The sequence below is a fragment of the Lissotriton helveticus genome, chromosome 10 (assembly GCF_964261635.1).
Source record: "Lissotriton helveticus chromosome 10, aLisHel1.1, whole genome shotgun sequence".
Classification (NCBI taxonomy): Eukaryota; Metazoa; Chordata; class Amphibia; order Caudata; family Salamandridae; genus Lissotriton; species Lissotriton helveticus.
The window spans coordinates 1,040,737,515-1,040,755,972 of NC_136071.1; positions in this window are offsets into that span (position 1 = coordinate 1,040,737,515).

Below are 18,458 nucleotides of genomic sequence, written 5' to 3' on the forward strand. Positions count from 1 at the left end.
GAGGTCATAGAACCTTTTCTTCAATTCTTCCATGCCCCTGGTGGTGACTCCAACAGCATTCACCCTTTCTACAATGTTCAGCCAGAGCTTTCGTTTTGCTGACTCTGCTAGTGTGAGGGACAGCTTTCCAAAAAGTTGGGTGTGCACTCTAACCACCTCCTCAATTAGTACCTGCAACTCCATGTTGCTAAACTTTATTTTTCTTTTTCACTCAGCCTTCTGGCTCTCTGTGCTGCTTGCCATTCTTTCTGTGTTTCACTCAAAACAACTCTCTCCCTGCTGCTCTGTCTGTCTGCTCAGCTCTGCCTGCCTCCAGAACTTTCTAATGAGTTGCAGCTGGCTGGGCAGGCACTTCCTGGTAGGAAGGGGGAGGGTGGTTGCACCTGATTGGCTGTTGTCTTAAGTTTCACTTTTGTTTTCTGCACGTTTTTGTAAATACCGATCGGTATTTACCGATCGGTATTTACCGATCGGTATTTCCAATGCATTCCCACGGGCCAAAAGGCTCATAGGAATGCATTGGTAATGCCGATCGGTAAATGCCGATCGGTAAATACCGATCGGTAAATACCGATCGGTATTTTCCGATCGTCCGATACTGACTTTTACCGAATCGGTAAAATATACCGATTTTTTACCTACATATCATTTACCGATTTTTAAATACCGAATCGGTAAAATTCGGTATTTAAGAATCGGTAAAATCACATTACCTACATCTGGCCCTAGATGGCTTACCTCTTGAACAGATGGATGCATTTACCTATTTAGGTATCACCCTCTAAAAGGAAATGAGATGGGGGCCCACACGTTGATACTATAACACTGAAGCAACGTCAATTAACTGGTTTCCTAAGTAATGAATTTAAAACATCCTTGGCCAAGCCAGTCAGCCCAGTGCTGCAGATTTACAACATTAAGGTAGTGAGCTCTGTTTTATATGGGGCAGAATTATAGGGCTTTAAGAAACTTACACAGCTAGCCGTAGCAGAATATAGGTTCCTCCGAGTGATCACAAGCCTACCACAAAATCATCCTATGCTACCTCTATTGAATGCCCTAGGCAGGAAAGCACTTGTAGACTTAGCTAGGCTACGCCCTATCTTATACTGGCATAGAATTTGGTGTACGCCGAAACTGGCTACTTTTGCAGAAGGTTTTAGGGACATTATCAAGGCTGATAATTTCCACAAAATCAGCTCGCTGCATGATATTAGAAACGTCTTGGCCAGTATGGCTATGTTGCATCTGCGTGAAACCCCATTTAGCAAACAGTTCCCATCAATAGACATAATCAAGGGAAGATATTGGGATTTCATTGAACTAAATGCAAATAGGAAAAGTGACAGCACAATGTTGACGGGGAGCTTTTTATTAATCAAACCCTTGCAGAGCCTTGAGCATTACTGGGACGCAATTTTAAAGCCTTATGATTGCAAATTGTGTTTCCAATTTAGAGTGGGTTGCCTACCATTAAAGTTGTTTACCACCAAATGGACTACATTAGGCGACAACAAATATCCTATTTGTACTGATCAAGAAGAAACCTACTCACATATATTGCTTGTCTGCCCGCCTATGTTGGCCCCGTAAAATATTGCTGGTGCAGATTTGCAGAAATATGCGTATCAGTTCAAGTAGGGTCGCCGTGAGAATTTTGCGTACTGATCCATCGCTTCATCATGCAATTCCAGTAGCAAAGTTCTTGATATGGATGTGGACTATAAGATCCAAATGACTGACTGCAAATAATTAAACCTGGAGTGATTCGCCCTGTGGATGTGAAATTAAAACTATTACTGAGCTGTGGTGCTTTTACATATCCTAATGCCTTAGCTACTGTTTGATAATATCCACATTGCTGCTTTCAATCCTATTAATTTTATAATAATGTGTTAGGATGAATTAGAAAGGAGGCTCAGCACTCGCCAAATAAAAAAGCTGGTTTCAAAATAAAGTGTGGGGTTTTATTAATGCAACACTCTAACTGAAAGACTTTTCCAGATGTCAAATGAAACAGCTAAAACAACATGAAAATGTATATGTCCTGTCTTTAATACTTTTTACTAACATGGAGAGATGCTTCTAGAAAATCCCCCTCTGTTCATCTATCGCAAAAACAAAGCTGACCGTACCGGACTGTTCCAAGGTCAAGACAGAAGCTGGCCAGCCCTCTGTATTTTGACACAATACAGAAAAGTACATTCCTCTGACACACTTTCAAACGCCCATCCCACATGTTCGGTTCTAGGCAAGGCTGTTTTGCTTTGTGCTGAGAAGAAATTAAAACACCATACTCTGAAGCTGCCAGCAAGCACAAAATGATAGCACAAAATGATGTTGTACATTCAAAAGGGAACAAGTTAAAATACATTGTCAAAGGTCACCACAGTCTCACAATACATTTAGCACTAAAACTGCCAACTCCACCTGGCAGCTGGGCATTGTGTTATGCTCCCAGACAGTGAGACAAAGAAGCATAGGTGTTGGCAGGATGGGCCATCTCTGACTTGATGAGGGGGAGGAGCTCCCACGTACCACACTTGCACATCACAAAGGTCATGCCTGAGCACACTCACAAAGGATTTGTGTAATAAATTGGGTTGTTGTTTGAATGGATGGTGATCCCTGTTCAAGCAACATCCACAATCTCTGTCAGTGTGAACCACAAAAGTCAGTAAATTACCTCTGCTTTAACCTCTGATAGCTTGACACAAAAGCAGTCAGGCTTAACTTAGAGGTAGTGTGTAAAGGATTTTTGAAACACACAAGCAGTAATAAAGTGAAAACACAACACAAGAAAAATAACACACCAATTTAGAAAACAGAGTACATTCAAATGAGTTAAGTGACACCAAAACCACAGAAATCCAATCAGTTGAACCAGAGTTATACATTTTTAAAGTTTAAGGTAAAAAATTGCACCTAAAAGATCAAATGCCAACAGCAGATATCTAGTCATGGGACAACAGTTCAAAGTCGAAAAATATTGTTGTAACAGGGAGACGGGTGTTTCACCTTCAAATCAATGGTGGATCGCTGATTCTCCCACCCCTACCTCTCTCCAATCATACCAAAATGACTGGGAGCCGGACAGCCATCCCCTTTGGACATCGCAAGAGGAAATAGGAGAAGGCGTCTTTAACTGGGCATTCATGGAACAGGAAGAAACGCCCCCAAATGACGTAAAGACTATCGGATTGGTTAAAATTCAGGAAGACAAAGTTCGGCGTGTGACGACACCAAGGCAGAGTGCAGAGTTTGGACGGTGCTGTCGGGAGAGAGAAGCGGTTACCAGAGATGGGAGAGGCGAGGTGATAACGGAGAAGGGATCGAGGAGCCAGGAGGCCAACGTCCCCACAAGGCACCGTGCCACACTCCCGAGGGAGGAGTGTGGCTGAAGCAGGTACGGCGACGGATGTCAGGGTGGATTGGGAGGCGCGGAGACTCGTCCTAGTAGAAACCTGTCTGCCCTATTTGTGCAATAGTATAAATAATCCTCCCTCTCCCCATTTTCTCGCATTGCCCAGTCACCCTTTCCTCACTATTGTAAACCTCACGTATAGTGCACCTGAACCAAGTGGGTGCACGAGTACAGCAGTGACCCCTTTCACTCCCGGGCTCCCCTATGGGTGTGTAAACCGAAAGACACGAGTCCTGACTGGATCTTTTGTATCTTCTTTTCCATCCGTAAACGCTGGTGAGGAAACCAAGGCAAAGAAGGACTGGAGAACCAGACCAAAGGAGCATTCCTCTTCCTTCAGCCCGCGAGGGCGATTGCTACCACGGATCCGGCAGGACCTTCAAGAGAAAGACATTCTTCCCGCTACAAAAAGACTTTCACAAAAATAAAACTTTATCTATCACGATCCAGTTTCCGGTCCCTTTCTACCCCGCCACAACAGTGCACTGTGATGGCGTGCGAGTCGGATAAAAGAAGTATTGATTTGGGCGCCGTTTGAACGACCAATTACAGCTTAATAAATTTAATAAGCCTCACAGAGTGTATAATGAATTTAGATGTTTTTCACTACCAGGACATGTGAAACTTAAAACTTAAAAGTACATGTCCAACTATTTAATTACAATGTACTCTGCCCTATTGGCTACCTAGGACCTACGTAATGGGCTAATTACATTCAATAAAAGAAGAGTTTAATGCTTGGCAAGTGGGCTGTATTGCCAAGTCAAATTGGCAGGTTAAAACTGCATTCAGGCTGCAATGTGAGGTCTGGGACATGTTTTAAGGGGGCTTTAAGTAGATGGCACAATAATTGCTGCAAGTCCACTAGTACCATTTAATTTAAAGGCCTTGGGTATATGGTATACCACCCTACAAGGGATGTTTACGTAAATTAAATATGGCAATCAGGTGTAAGTCAATTTTTACATTGTGTTATGGAGTGAGCACAAGCACTTTAGCACTGGTTAGCCGTGGCAAAGTGCCCAGAGTCATAAGGCCAATAAAAACGAATTAAGCAAAAAGTGGAGAGCAAAGCCAAAACCTTTGGGTGAAGACCACCCTAGGCCTGACAGGTTCAACACTTTGACACTAGGCTATTGTGACCATAGTCAAGCTGGGACCAGGGCAGAAAGACCGGAAATTCCACTCACCTCTGGGTATGGAAACCTCAAAATATATTTCCTACTTCACATTGGCCAGCAAGTATAAATGATGGACCCCTGACCCAATACTTTAGTACTCCTGTGGATGACTAAGAAGGACTGCTGTGCTGTTCTGCAAGGAGGACTACCACTCTGCTGCCTAGGTGCCCTGCCACCCTGCTGTCTGAGTGAAAAGGACAGGACCTGCATCTTGAATCCAGGACTACTGGAGAGACTCTTAAGGCTAGTAGCCTGGCCTTGTGATCAGAACCTCAGGGAGAGAAAAGGCTCCGACCACTTCAACCCAGTGACTGAGCTCTGTCTGCTTTGAGTATTTCACTCCATCTGGTAACACCCCAGTCCTGGACTCTTAAAAATGAACCTGAAGGTGCTCTGCAAGCCGAGATGTTATGCTGTTAGAAGAACTGATGCACGACCCATGTACTCGCAGCTCAGTTTTAGAACCGATGTTGTGCTACGCTTCTATGAAGAAGGACATCGTATCCCCACAGCTTTTATAGAGCAGTAGATGTGCGATGTGTCTTTGATGCAGGGCTTCACATCGCAAGCCCTTGTTAACGGCATCCTCAGTGATGACGCAGGACTCCACATAATAGCCTTGCAGATTCTCAGAACCGCCACTGCATGATGCATCCTCGATGTAGGATCTTGTAACGCTCTGCAACCAGATTTTAAGGTACTCTTTTTCAGTGGGCCTAACTTGGTCCCTGTACTGAAAAAAGTAATTGGGCCACCCGGTGTCCCTCAGAACCTGGGTGTACGTATTAAATAAAACAATTGGTTCTGTTGGGGTATTTTTCAATTGCTTAGAATACAATAGTAGCAATGGCTTACTTGTAACACATACCAATGATTTGAGAAAAATGATGAAAAAACAGCATAACACATACCAAACTTAGTATAAAATAATGTATTCAGAAATAGGCATCAAATTTTCATGGCTGTCGCAATTTACAAATTCAATTGCAACATTGAATAATATGACCTTGGTGAAAAGGTAACATATGGTGATTGGTGACGTTGACGTTGACAGTGCACTATATACAAGATAAATAAACATGCATTCAGGAGGGGGAGAAGAATTTCAGTATGTCCTTATGACTTTAGCACATATGCTACAGGATCCATTAGTAAGTTAAACTGTGATCATGAGCGTTGTGCAGACATATGTGGTGCGTACGCATCAACGTCACCAATCCCCATATATCACCTTTTCACCAAAGTCACTTATTCCCTGTTGCAATTGAATTAGTAAATTGTGACAGCCTTGCAGATTTGATACCTATTTCTGAAAACATTATTGAATCCATCTTTAACAATACATGGATTCCTTTTTTGGAGTAACTCTAATATGATGATCTGAATTGTTCACTTTTTCTGTCTCTCCCAGTTTGTTGTTATTATAATTTTTGAGTCATATTATTTTATATATTGTATAAATGTTATGTTTTTAAATTGTATTTTATTGAAGCAAAATGTTTGAATAAATATGTCCCTTTTTCCATATTGAGTAACTTCTTATCCTTGTGTAAATTACAATTGATTTTGGGTTCACATTCATAGTGTTTTATTTTAGATGTGTGGAAGTATGAATGCATGAGATACATAGAGCTGATTCTATTTACGAATAGAGGATTTTTAGCAGTTCCAAGAGAATCTTGTTGTTTCTTTACTTGTGGTACCCTATTTCTTGGCTAGTGGGGTGGCTCCCTCATTTTTGCCTATGTGTTACAAGTAAGCCATTGCTACTATTGTATGCTAAGCAATTGAAAAATACCCAGGCCAGACCAATTATTTTATTTAATAACTTGGTCCCTGTATCCCACCTGCGCGCTATCACAGTCAGCCTGAATTTCTGCCTGAGCAGATAACCACAGTTGGCACTATTTTACTTACAACTTTGAAATTACATAATTCCGGTACTACTGATTGTATTTTTTGTTGTTTAGGTCTCAAACAGGTTATTTAATTTTACTCTTTTTTTCTAAATTGGTTTCTGATTTGTCTTGTGTTGTTTGTTTACTTTATTACTGTTTGAAGTGCTGATTAAAATACTTTACACGTTGCCTCTATGTTAAGCCTATCTGCTTTGAGCCAAACTACCAGAAAGAAGAGCACAGGTTAATTTGGGTCTGCTTGTCCGGCATGTCCAGAAATAGAGGGATCACAAGAGATATGTAACCAGCTTGCTGATTTTTTTCATCATAAAATAGCAAATATCTATTCTGAGATGGATACATATAATACAATAGATGAGGATTGTCCTAGCCTCAGTACAGAATTTCTGTGTAGCTTCGTAGCCAGTAAAAAGGATAAGGAGCTGAATATAAGGACGCTGGGGGGGTTTCTGCCACTGACGGAAGATCTTACTGAGACTTAAGAATTATTGGCCTCTTTCCCTGTTTCGAGTCCCAGCAAAGATTCTTGAAAGACACTTCAATCAAACTGTGATCGAATACAAAGAGGAGCAGGGTCAGTTGGATGCATCGCAACATTGCTTCTAGAAGAACCATGGAACAGAAACTGCTCTGATAGTTGCCATTTATAGCATCGGATGTCTTGTTGATGCAGGGCACGCAGCGTCCCTGATCCTGCTGGTCTTTTCTGCACCCTTTGACAGCATCTCTCCTACCCAGCTGGTAACGAGTCTGCAAGAGCTGGGTATCAACAACAGAGCTCTGAACCTGCTGTCCTCTTTTCTTACTGAGAGATACCAACAGGAGGCAATCAACCAGTACCATTCTGAGCCTTTCTTAGTGCCATGCGGGGTCCCTCAGGGCTTATCCCTGAGCCCCATGTTATTTTATCTTTACGTGTCCCCTTAGACTAAGCTGGCTCGCTCCTTTGTATTAAAGACAGTGTCATACGTTGATGAAACTCAGATTATTGTATCTATTTCTAAAGGCACCCAGGGTACCGCAGTCAACTTCAGTCTCTGCAGGAAGACTATAGCATCTTGGACAGCCATGAACTACTTGGAGATGAATGGAGAGAAGAATTAAGTTCTGCTTTTCTGTGATCACACCTCAGCTTGGAACTCTAGTTGGTGGCCGGATATGCTAGACACACAGCCCATTCCAGTGGCCACTGCTAATCTTGCCATCCTTCTGGACAGTGAGCTGTCTCTGGATCATCACGTTAATTGTACAGTCTCAATGTGTTTCTTGACGATTAAAATGCTGAAGAAGATATTTCCGTTTATGGCCCTTCCAGCACATAAGCATGCTGCTCTTGTTCTGTTCTCCTCAAGGATAGACTAATGTAGTGAAATCAACCTGAGACCAACAAGACAACTTTAGCAAAGCTGTAATGTGTGCAGAATGCACTGGTACTCCTGACATAGGACATACCTGGGCAGCATTCCATGTCGAAAGGACTGTGAGAATTGAACTGGCTTCAGGTAGAGAAATCTGTATGGTATAAGACCCTCGCACAATGCATAAAACTCTCCATCCAGTAAGTCAGGTTGACATCAAAGACATGTTTAAACGGCATGCGCCCCCCAGAAATCTCCGCTTAGCACACTACATTTGGGTAACGGTTCCCAGAAGCTTCAAGAAGAAATGGGGAGGTAGAGCCTTCTCAGTGGCAGTGGCTAGGCTCTGGAGCACCCTTCCCCATTATCTTACATCCCTGGCAATGCGTCTTCCTTTTAGAAAAGCCTTAAAAACCTGGCTGTTCGCTCTATAAATTGGCACAGTACCATCTGTTTGCTTACTGTGCACAGAAAGATTTGCAATACTACAGTGCCTAAACGGCTATGGGCCTTTGTGCGCTTTATTAATCTAAGTAACTAATTTCATCCTGACAGAGATTGCAGTTGCTGCTCAGTAGAGGTTCACACTTCTCAACCGGTAAAACAATTTCCAACATTTACCAAGTTTTAAATAATTCATCTACTGAATGTTGGAGGATTTGCTTTCAAATCTGGTACTGAAACTGGGAGAAGATAACCTGGCATTCATAAGAAAATTCTAATCAGCTCGATACATTTTCTTTGCGCCAACGAGATTCAAAATTTCCTAGAGATATATTCATTTGGAAAAGTGCTTCTATACCTGCTTTAAAAACACCTGGATCAATTAAATATCTTTTTATACTTAATTTTCATCATACTTATATGTTTAAATGTTCTTGTCTTCAAAGTTTCTCTATGGTAATTCTAGTTCAATAGTACATTTTCTTTGCGCCAACGAGATACAAAGTTTCCTAGGGATATAGGGCCATATGTAGGTAGCCCATTTGCGATCGCAAATGCTGAAATTCACAGAATTTCAGCATTTACGATCATCGCAATTAGGGCTGTGTGCTATGTAGCACACAAAAAGCCACATGCAAAATAAGGAATCACAAAATTTGCGATTCCTTATTTTGCAATTGCATTTGAGGAATCACAAATTGCGATTCCTTAAATGCAATGTAGGAAGTACCCAAGTTGTGCGAATTGTGGCTTAAGGAATCGCAAAATACCACTAACTTCAGGTTGGTGGTAAATCGCGATTTCTTTGAAAAATGCACTTTTTGGCATTTTTCAAAGTGCCATGTGGGTCACATACATGCCCTTAGGGCATGTATGTGGGCCACATGTGCACACATGTAAATTTCAGGGGTGCAACAGGGTGTCCTATTGACACCCATGCAACCCTGAAATTGCATTCTCAATTTGCCATTCTCTAATTGAGAATCGCAAATTGAGAATGTCTTCCAATTCATTCCTATGGGCCTTCTAGCCCTTAGGAATGAATTGGAGGTATTCCGTATTTGCGAATCTCAATTTGCGATTCGCAAATACGGAATAATTGGGATTCGCAAAAAAATGTGCTAATCCTACCTACATTTCGTTTTGCGATTCTCTAATTGAGATTCCCAAAAAATCGTAATTTGAGAATCGCAAAATAAAAATTACCTACATATGCCCCGTAGTCATTTGAAGAGTGCTTTTATACCTGCCTTAAAAACACCTGGATCAAATAAAATAGCTTTTTATACTTAATTTTCGTTTTCAAATTGAAAATTGTTTATAGCAAGCAAATGGTTGTAAGCTGAGATTTTGTTGAGGGAATGTGAGTGGCCACAATATCGTGACCAAAATATCAAGGAGGTAAGTGCACAGAGAGAGTAATAGATTTACTATTCTTACCCTACTTCTATGTCTTACATCTTTAAAATATATATAGAGGTAAGGTATTTATATGTGGAGTAAGGTATAGAAAATCCATACATACACACCATATTTTAGTCTTTGATATTCTGGTCATGATATTGTGACCACTTGATATTCCTTTTTTCATAATCTGGACCGACACTCAAGCGTGCAGCCTTCATGTGTCCGGGCATCTTTTATTTTTTCATGTTTTTCAAAATGTTGTTTTGATCTAAAATGAGTTGTTTTCCCTGAAGTGCATTTTGAATTGTTGGTCTTATACCCCCTCCCCCTTAGCACTTCTCTAACAGCAAGTATTGAATTTTGCCTACAATTTTGTGGCCTCAATTCCGAGTTGTACTTCTCTGGCAGGGTGAGGATTCTTCCCACAATTATTGGCCCTTTGTGGAACCTCTTCACTAGTAGAAGGATGTTGGTGAGGCAGTGGTTTGGACCTGGTTGCTGTTGCAGCTGATGCCTAACAGGGATGTTACCATCCAGAATTCACATCTGGTAAAATCAGGTCCTCTCCGGGAAGACTGGGTGCAGGAATTCCAGCTAGTCAATATTAGGTGCATTGGAGTTCTGCTTCCCCTAACTCCTAATTGGAGCTGAAATGATTAGACAATAATGCGTCAACATCATTCTCTTACTTCAAAATATATGGCATTGGTGGTGGGTGCTAGCAAGCGGGTGGGAAGATGGCTGCTTTCTGAAGCGACTCTGCCAGTCGAGTGTGACTTTCCATCTAATATCCTTACAAATGCGATGCATCTGAAGCTGTCCACCGCCGATTCAGATGGAGAGTAATGGCTTGCACATTTTGAGACCCAGAGCGGCCATGAGGAGCGAGCAATCCGGAATTAATGTCGGGGGCCTAGGCATGCATTGCGGCGGCAAGGTGGATGCCGCCAGAGACACGCTGTGAAGCTGGGGCTGCTGGAGAACAGAGGAGGTGCCGGCGGTGCCTGATGTAAGTGGCGGTGAGCTGTGATCGCCTCAGCGCCAGGTGTGAGCGTTCGACTGAGCAGCAGAGGTGACTGGAGAGAGCGCCACAAAAACTGCGGTAAGTGCTGGTAGGGTGTGTAAAGAGCCCCGCTTGTTCAGGCGGTCTGCTCGATGAGCAGTGGAGGGAGCTGCGGCTGCATTGGGACGGACCTCCAGGCTCCAGGTAAGTGTGGAAGGGTCCAGTGCAGCGTGAGTTGCATGATTGCGCCTGGAGCAATGGTCGGTGCTACCTAATGAACTGCTGCATCATGCCGCATTGAATGTGGATGATCTGCTCACTACTGCGGCCTTCATGCTGTGCAAGTGATTCACAGCTGAATAAAGCCCGCTGGTGGGTTATCGGAGAGCTTGGACTGGTGCTGACTAGATGGAGAGGCTGTGCCTAGGGGCCCTCTGTGTTTAACGGTGAAGGTGGAGGAGGAATAGCGCATAACCTGCATTGGCCCAAACTACACACAACTGGCTACGGCGCACATCTGGGGCTGGCCTGGGCCGTGACAAGGTTAGTCGCCAGAATTCAAAGGCAACCAGAGGGTGACACATGGTGAGGGCCCGCCCTATATTAGGTGTAGCGAGTGAGCTGTGGACAGTCAGGGGCACAGACTGAGGCAAACAGTGAACAAAGGTTAGTGCGAACTGAGGCCTGCTTCTCTGATCTGCTATCCAAGCGCAGCCTCAAAGTTTGAAAGTTGGGTAGATGCAAGCAGTAGATAATTGGCCTGGGGAAGGCAGATAAGCAACAGATGTGCCTTATGTTTGAGGCCCGTAAACCCTCTAGGTCAGAGCAGTGAGACTAATTGGACTCAGAGCAGGATCCCCCGGAGGCACGTTCGTCTATACTTTAAGCAACGCTCCTGATGATGCAAAGAAAGCAGCCTCCAATCAATCGATGAGAAAATCCATGCATTGAATATGCGCATGTACCATTTTGCAACAAGGCCAGACAAGCAGGGAGCTCATTTGGGGGAGGCAGAGCAGCGTATCTCAACGATGGAAGATGGTCTCAAAGCAGTGACAACCAAAAGTCTAAATATGGAGAAGGTGCTGGGCGTGATCCAGGCCAAAAATGAAGACTTGGAGGCACGGTCACAGCTCAACAATCCTTGCATTTTGGGACTGCCAGAGACCACCAACACGGGCCGGAGGGAGATCTATATTGAGTCGATGCTTAAGGAGGTGTTTGGGCCTGAAAATCTGTCCACTGTGAAGCTGGCGTTGGTCCACTGTGTACATGACTCTTGCGTTGCTGGCAGGACAATGGTGCCGTGCTGGAGACAGGTCAAGAAGTTTCTCTATAGGTCACACTAACCAGACCATCAAGCACAATCAATCAATTAGGGGATATGTAAAGCTCACTACTCACCCGTGAGGATCTCAAGGCCCTGGGGGATGTGCAGCTCCGGTACAGTTGAAGAGCCAGGTCTTGAGGTTCTTCCTGAAAATGAGGAGGGGGGAGCATCTGAGGTCCACAGGGAGCTCGTTCCACACTTTGGCTGCATCGTAGGAGAAAGCTCTTCCTCTGTTCTAGTTCTGCGGATGCGGGGGGTCTCTATGAGAGTGAGGTCTGCGGAGCGGAGGCTCCTCTTGGGTACGTGGAAGGAGACTCTCTCGTTGAGGTATTTGGGTCCAATGTTGTGGATAGATTTGTAGACCTGGGTGAGCAGTTTTAAGGTAAGTCTGGGGCCTATCAGCTAGAAATAGTGATATATATTGCTAAACTTGGTTAGCGACTTGTTTTATTGCTGGCTATCACTGGATATTTTAGCGGAGAAAACATGCTATTAGCAAAAGTTTTTCTCCATTGTGCTAAAATATCCAGCGATAGCGGCGAAATGCAAGAATATCACTGGAAATCCAGCGATATTCTGGCATTAATGCCTATGGAGGCGTAATATGATAATCTACCCCCATTGACTATACAGTTAAGTCAACTTTTTAGCAGGCGTTAGTTTATAGTGATAATCGCGCTTAGCGCGATTTTGTTTATCGCTTCGTCTGCCTTGCTAATAGGCGATAGCTGTGTTAGCAACTGTTTTCAGTCGTTAAAAGGTTGGGTACGCCCATTTTGCATGTCATTAGCGATAAATATCACTGACATGCAAAGCAGGCCCAAACCTGTAGCTATCGCCTAAAAGCTGTCGCTAACTGCTGTTAGCGACAGCTTGCTAATAGGGCGATAAAAATATCACTGCTTTAGTGAAAAAGTCCAGCTAAAGCGGCGATATTGCCCTTGCTAATATGCCCCTCTCTTCTCGACGGGGAGCCAATGAAGGTCACGAAGGTGTTGGGTCATGTGTTTGTGCCGTGGGGATCCAAGGATGAGTTTGGCTGCAGCGTTCTGGATGGTATGTAGCCTGTGTAGGAGAGTTCTGTTGATTCTGGCATAGAGGGCATTGCCGTAGTCCAGTCTGCTGGTTATGAGTGTGTAGGTGATGGTTTTTCTGCATTCTGGGGGTATCCATTTGAAGGTTTTGCGGAGGATCCGAAGACAGTTGAAGCTGATGGAGGTGATGGAGTTGATCTGGACAGTGTTAGAAGTCGGGACAGCATGATGTAAAACTGTAAGCAACTATATTTGTTGTTGAGTTAGTAGATATACTCAGCCACCTCCCTTGTAATCAGGAGGGGACTTTTAGGCACCCGTAGCCCCCGATGGGAGCACCCCAAATGCACTTGTTGCTGTATGATTGTTGCGTGCACAGAGTTCTGTTGATGGGGAATGTCTTTGGCGATTTGGGCAGGCTAAAGTGGGTGGGAGGTGTTATGCTCAGGGTTTGTTCTCATTGCAAATGCAGTGCATGCTGTGGATATGGGTGTCTGGCGGACTGTTTGGCTGGGCGGTTGGTATCACACCAGCTTATTAAACCTGAGTATATGAATGGCACATCTGGAAGGCATGATTAAAATGCTGACGTGGAATGTTATGGGGCCTGAACAATCCCCAAAAAATTGGGCAGGTGTCAGCATATTTAGATAGACATGTGGTCCAAGTGGCCCTGTTGCAAGAAATCAATCTGACCAAGTATACTGAGCAGAATGTGGGGACGCAGTGGGCGGCTGCCAGGGTGGCCTTGTCATACTCTGTGTACTCGAGAGGTTTCTTGCTTTTAGTAACAAAGGGTACTCCGTTTACTCTTATCAGCACTGAAATGGGCAAAGAGGGCATATTCTTACTGGTACAGTGCACTTTGGGAGGGTCAAGGTTGGTGGTGATTAATACTTACCTAAATGTTGATGACCCTGCCTTCTATAGCGAGGTCTGGAGGCGATTGGATTATCTCCCTCCTTCCCTATTCATTTGGGGTGGTGATTTCAACGTATATCTGGACCCGGGAATGGATAGGTGTGCTGTCACGGACTGACACAGGAAGCAAGCAGCACGTACAGTACAAGTGATCATGCATGCAGAAGGGTTAGTTGATGCACGGAGGGTGAGAAACCTGGGTACGAAAGACGGTACATTTGTTTCCCGTGAAGCGAGTGCATGGACGGTGAGAGTGGAACATTTGGCTAGAACGCTATCTGAACATGCCCCAGTATTATTGGTGCTTGCAGTCACGACGTTCAGTAGGCCCCCATTTCAGTGGCGACTGCAGCAGGTGTCCTTGCTAGAACCGGTGTTCCACACTACAATAGGGATGGCTATTAGTAATTTTTTCCAGGATTATAAGGGGTAGTTAGAGAAAGCAGGAACACTTTTGGAAGCTTTTAAAGTGACAATCCGTGGTGAATGCATGTGGGTGCAAGTTGGCGTTTTAAAATCCCTATGCAATAAGCTGGCAGATATAGAACACAAGCTCCAAAATCTCGAAAGGCAATATGAGTTGCAGTCCTTACCCAATACTCTTGTATGAATGAGAGAATTAACTACTGAACATGCTGAAATTGCAGAGCAGGAAGTGCACTATAGGACTAGATGCTGGACGGCTAGAGCATATGGTAAAGGCGGTAGGGCGGGACGGACACTGGCTGAAAAACTGTCTGAACATAAAGGGCAGGGACATGTAATTGAGGATGTGGCATTGGGATGGTTGTCCTCGGGACAAAGGGAATAACTTCTCCAACCTCTAACGGTAGATAATTTTAAAGAGGCTATACAAAAATTGCCAAGGCGGTGGGAACAGAAGGTCTGCCAAGTGAATTTTATAAAACATATGCGAACCAGCTGGCCCGCAACTTGTTGAGGTTTTTGCGAAGGCATACGATAGTGGGACTCTACCGCCCACGTGTGTGATGCCCTAACAGTTATGCTTTTAAAACCAGACAAAGACTCTAAACTATGCGAATCAAACCGGCCACTCTCCTTAATGAATATAGATGTGAAAATCCTCGCTAAAATAATAGTAATGAGATTGCAGCCACTGGTACCTGCACTTCTGCTACCAGATCAGTCGGGTTTTGTGCAGGAGCGATCCACAACACATAATTTGACAACTCTGTTTGCAACATTGCATCAATTAGACCGTGAAATGAAGACTCCGGCGGTATTGCTTGATGCTGCCACGGCTTTCCATTCCATACAGTGGGGCGATATACAGTGCTGAGTCATAAGGGGCTCCATCTCCCTTTGTGCAATGGATATGTCTGCTATACACAGAGCCGACTGTGAGGTTTGGGGGCAATAGATTTGTATTGGACCCCATCCGAATATGCAGAGGGACTGGGGAGGGATGCCCGCTGTCCCCAATGCTTTTCTATCTCGTGCTGGATCCTCTGACCTGTAAAGTTAGACAGCTGCACAAACAGGAGGTGTTTGCATTCCGGCAGCACCCAATCGCCATATCTCTGTATGCGGATGATATGCTGCTGTATGTGCGGGAGTCAGAGGCGAACCTAGACCCCTTAATTAGAGAGTATGTAACATTTGGAAGGTATTCAGGCCTCAATATAAATTGGGATGAATCAGTAATAATACTCCTCAAACAGTCCACCACATCGTGTGAGTTGGAGTTCCTTTTGGCATGGGCTACAGAATCTGTCAAATACCTTGGGATTTGGGTGCACAGGGATCCGGAGGTAGTAGTGCAAATGAACTATGGACAAGCGATCGCAACACTAACAGACCAGGTGTCACAGTGGATACACCTCCCACTGTTCATTGCGGATCATATCGCAGTAATAAAAATTACGATTCTGATTTTTGAATTTGTTCATGAACATCCCCATAGTACTGACTAAATCATTCTTCAAATTGCTTCAGGCATGTTTATCGACACTGGTATGGGTAGGGAAGAATTTGTGCTGCAGATGGGATACTCAGATGCAGCCATTTGAGCGTGGGGGTTTGGAGCGCCGGATATGACACTGTACTATCCCTGTGCGCAGACACAATTTGCACATTATTGTTGCTTTTCGCAAAGATTTCTCCCACATCTGGCAGAGGAGGCGGATGACGTTCACCCAACTCCACTTTTGGCGGTATTTCTCTATGACCGCCCCTGAACTCCAAGGTGCACATCAATACAGTGACGTGTACTAGCGGTGCACGGAGGGAAACACAGGTAAGAGTGGGCAAGGACTTTCTATATTTGACAACCTTTTTGTCAGATGCGCACCCTGGCATTTCAGTTACACAGAAGCGGGCATCATCGGACATTTTAAAGATGCTGGGGTCGCTACAATAGGTGACTTATACCCAAGTGGGAAGTTTAGAACATTAGATACCCTCCCTGCAAACAAACAGTGCACTGCTATGCTGGGATTTGAGTATGTCAGACTGCGTGCTGCAAACTGTATGATTTATCCAGAGCACCCGGATGAGCCGAGGGCTCTGAATGCGCTTCAGGTGCTGCTGTCCACAGAGGACAGGAAAGGCCTAATAACTAGATTGTATACAGCCTCTGTTGCTGAGAACCCAATGGTCACATTTGGTGCTTTTGAAAGATGGAATGTCTTATTGGATATGCTGATGGCATCGGAAGACTGGGTTACGTGCTGTGCATTGACTGGATGCCTCATGGCGTATTACAACCTCAGGATAATACATTTTGTTTAACATCTGTTTATTAAGTACAAGCAGTGATAAAATGCAGGCCACAACATGCCACAAAAGTGCTATATGATATCATGGGCTAGCTTGCCCAGTGTGAGATCAGCTCGAGATCCACCCGTCAAAGTCACCCCTCCCCCCACATGCCCTGGCACCCTGATATAGCTTAGGTATGGGGCCCTCGCAGATCCCGGACAATGACACCAGAGAATCCAGATCAAGGGGGAGACCACGGAAGGAACAAGGGTACATCAGCCAACACATGATTTATCATAGATTAGGGAGATAACCAAGCATGGGCCCAGCAAATAAGAGGTCCCAACCTCATGGTAGGGAAAAGACCCTGCGCTGTGACAATTTTAGACATTGTTGCCATATAAACTATAACAACAAACATATATTTGAAGAAAGAGAGAGTAACAAAAGCCAGAAAAGAGATAGGTACAGAGGAAAAGAAGATAGATCAGTTGGGGAAGCGTCCCCTGAGGAGAGGGTGGAGGCAGGGCAGGGGTCCAAGGAAGGTGTGTCATGGGCGGCAGAGGGTGGAGGTCGGCCCAGGTCCAATGCGGTGATCAGTGACCTCAAGGGCTAGGGAGTCCACCCAACAGCTAAATCGGGCTCCTCCAGGGGGCTCCGAATGCCGACTCCGGAAGAAGGGCTCCAACGAGTCTTCAAACAACTGCTGGGCAAGCAGCCTAGGGGGCATCAGGCGGGAGTGTTCAGTTCTAGTGAAATAGTGTATAAGTGACTGCCAGATGCTTTCAAATCATGTGTTTGTGTGATTGAGGTGTACCATGAACAAATCTAAAGACAAGACATCCCACAGCCGGAGGAACCAAGCGGAAATAGGAGGCGGATGGGGTTGCTTCCAGTAGGAGGCAATGGACTGTCTTGCCGCCCCCAATAAATGGAGAATTAAATGTCAATCTGCGGAGGTCATGGCCTTTAGCATGTCGGGTCGAAGGCCCAAGATCGCTATGGACAGGGTAGAAGGGTTCGGGTAACCCACCACCTCTTTAATGTGACTGAGAACCTCCTTCCAAAACAGCGCCACACCCGGACAGGACAACCAAATGTGCAGGAAGTCTCCTCTATCTTTCTGGCATCTCCAGCAGAGCGGAGAGGAGTTCGGGAACATCCGATGAAGATGGGTGGGGATATAATAGCAATGTGTCATCAGTTTATATGCTGATTCACACTGAGGCATGCTACGGTAAACCTTGGGGATGTCCCTCCACAAGCGAACCCATTCCTCCGGGGAAACCTCAGTGACCAGGTCAGAGGCCCAACTCATCTGGTAGCCATTTGGTGCAAGTTATTGGAAGTGTTGAAGGACGGAGTAGATTTTGGAGATCAAACCACTTGATCCATCAAACCTGCGAACCAAAGATTCAAAGGGGGTGAACTGGCAAGTCGCTTCCCGGGTATATGTGGAAGAGCTAAGCCAATGTCACACCTGTCAGTATTGCATACGCGTGCTTTCCGAAAGATGGAAAATTTGTTTGCACTGATCAAAGGTACGAAGAGTGGTGCCGTGAAAGAAATCCTGAATGACCCATTGACCCTCTACAGTCCAAGCATCAAAAGCCCTAGGGTGCAGCACTGCAGGGAACTCAAGGTTACGCATTAGGGAGGTATTAGGGGAAGAAAACTTTGTGAAGCCCTGAGGCACTGCTAATCTGTCCCAAATGT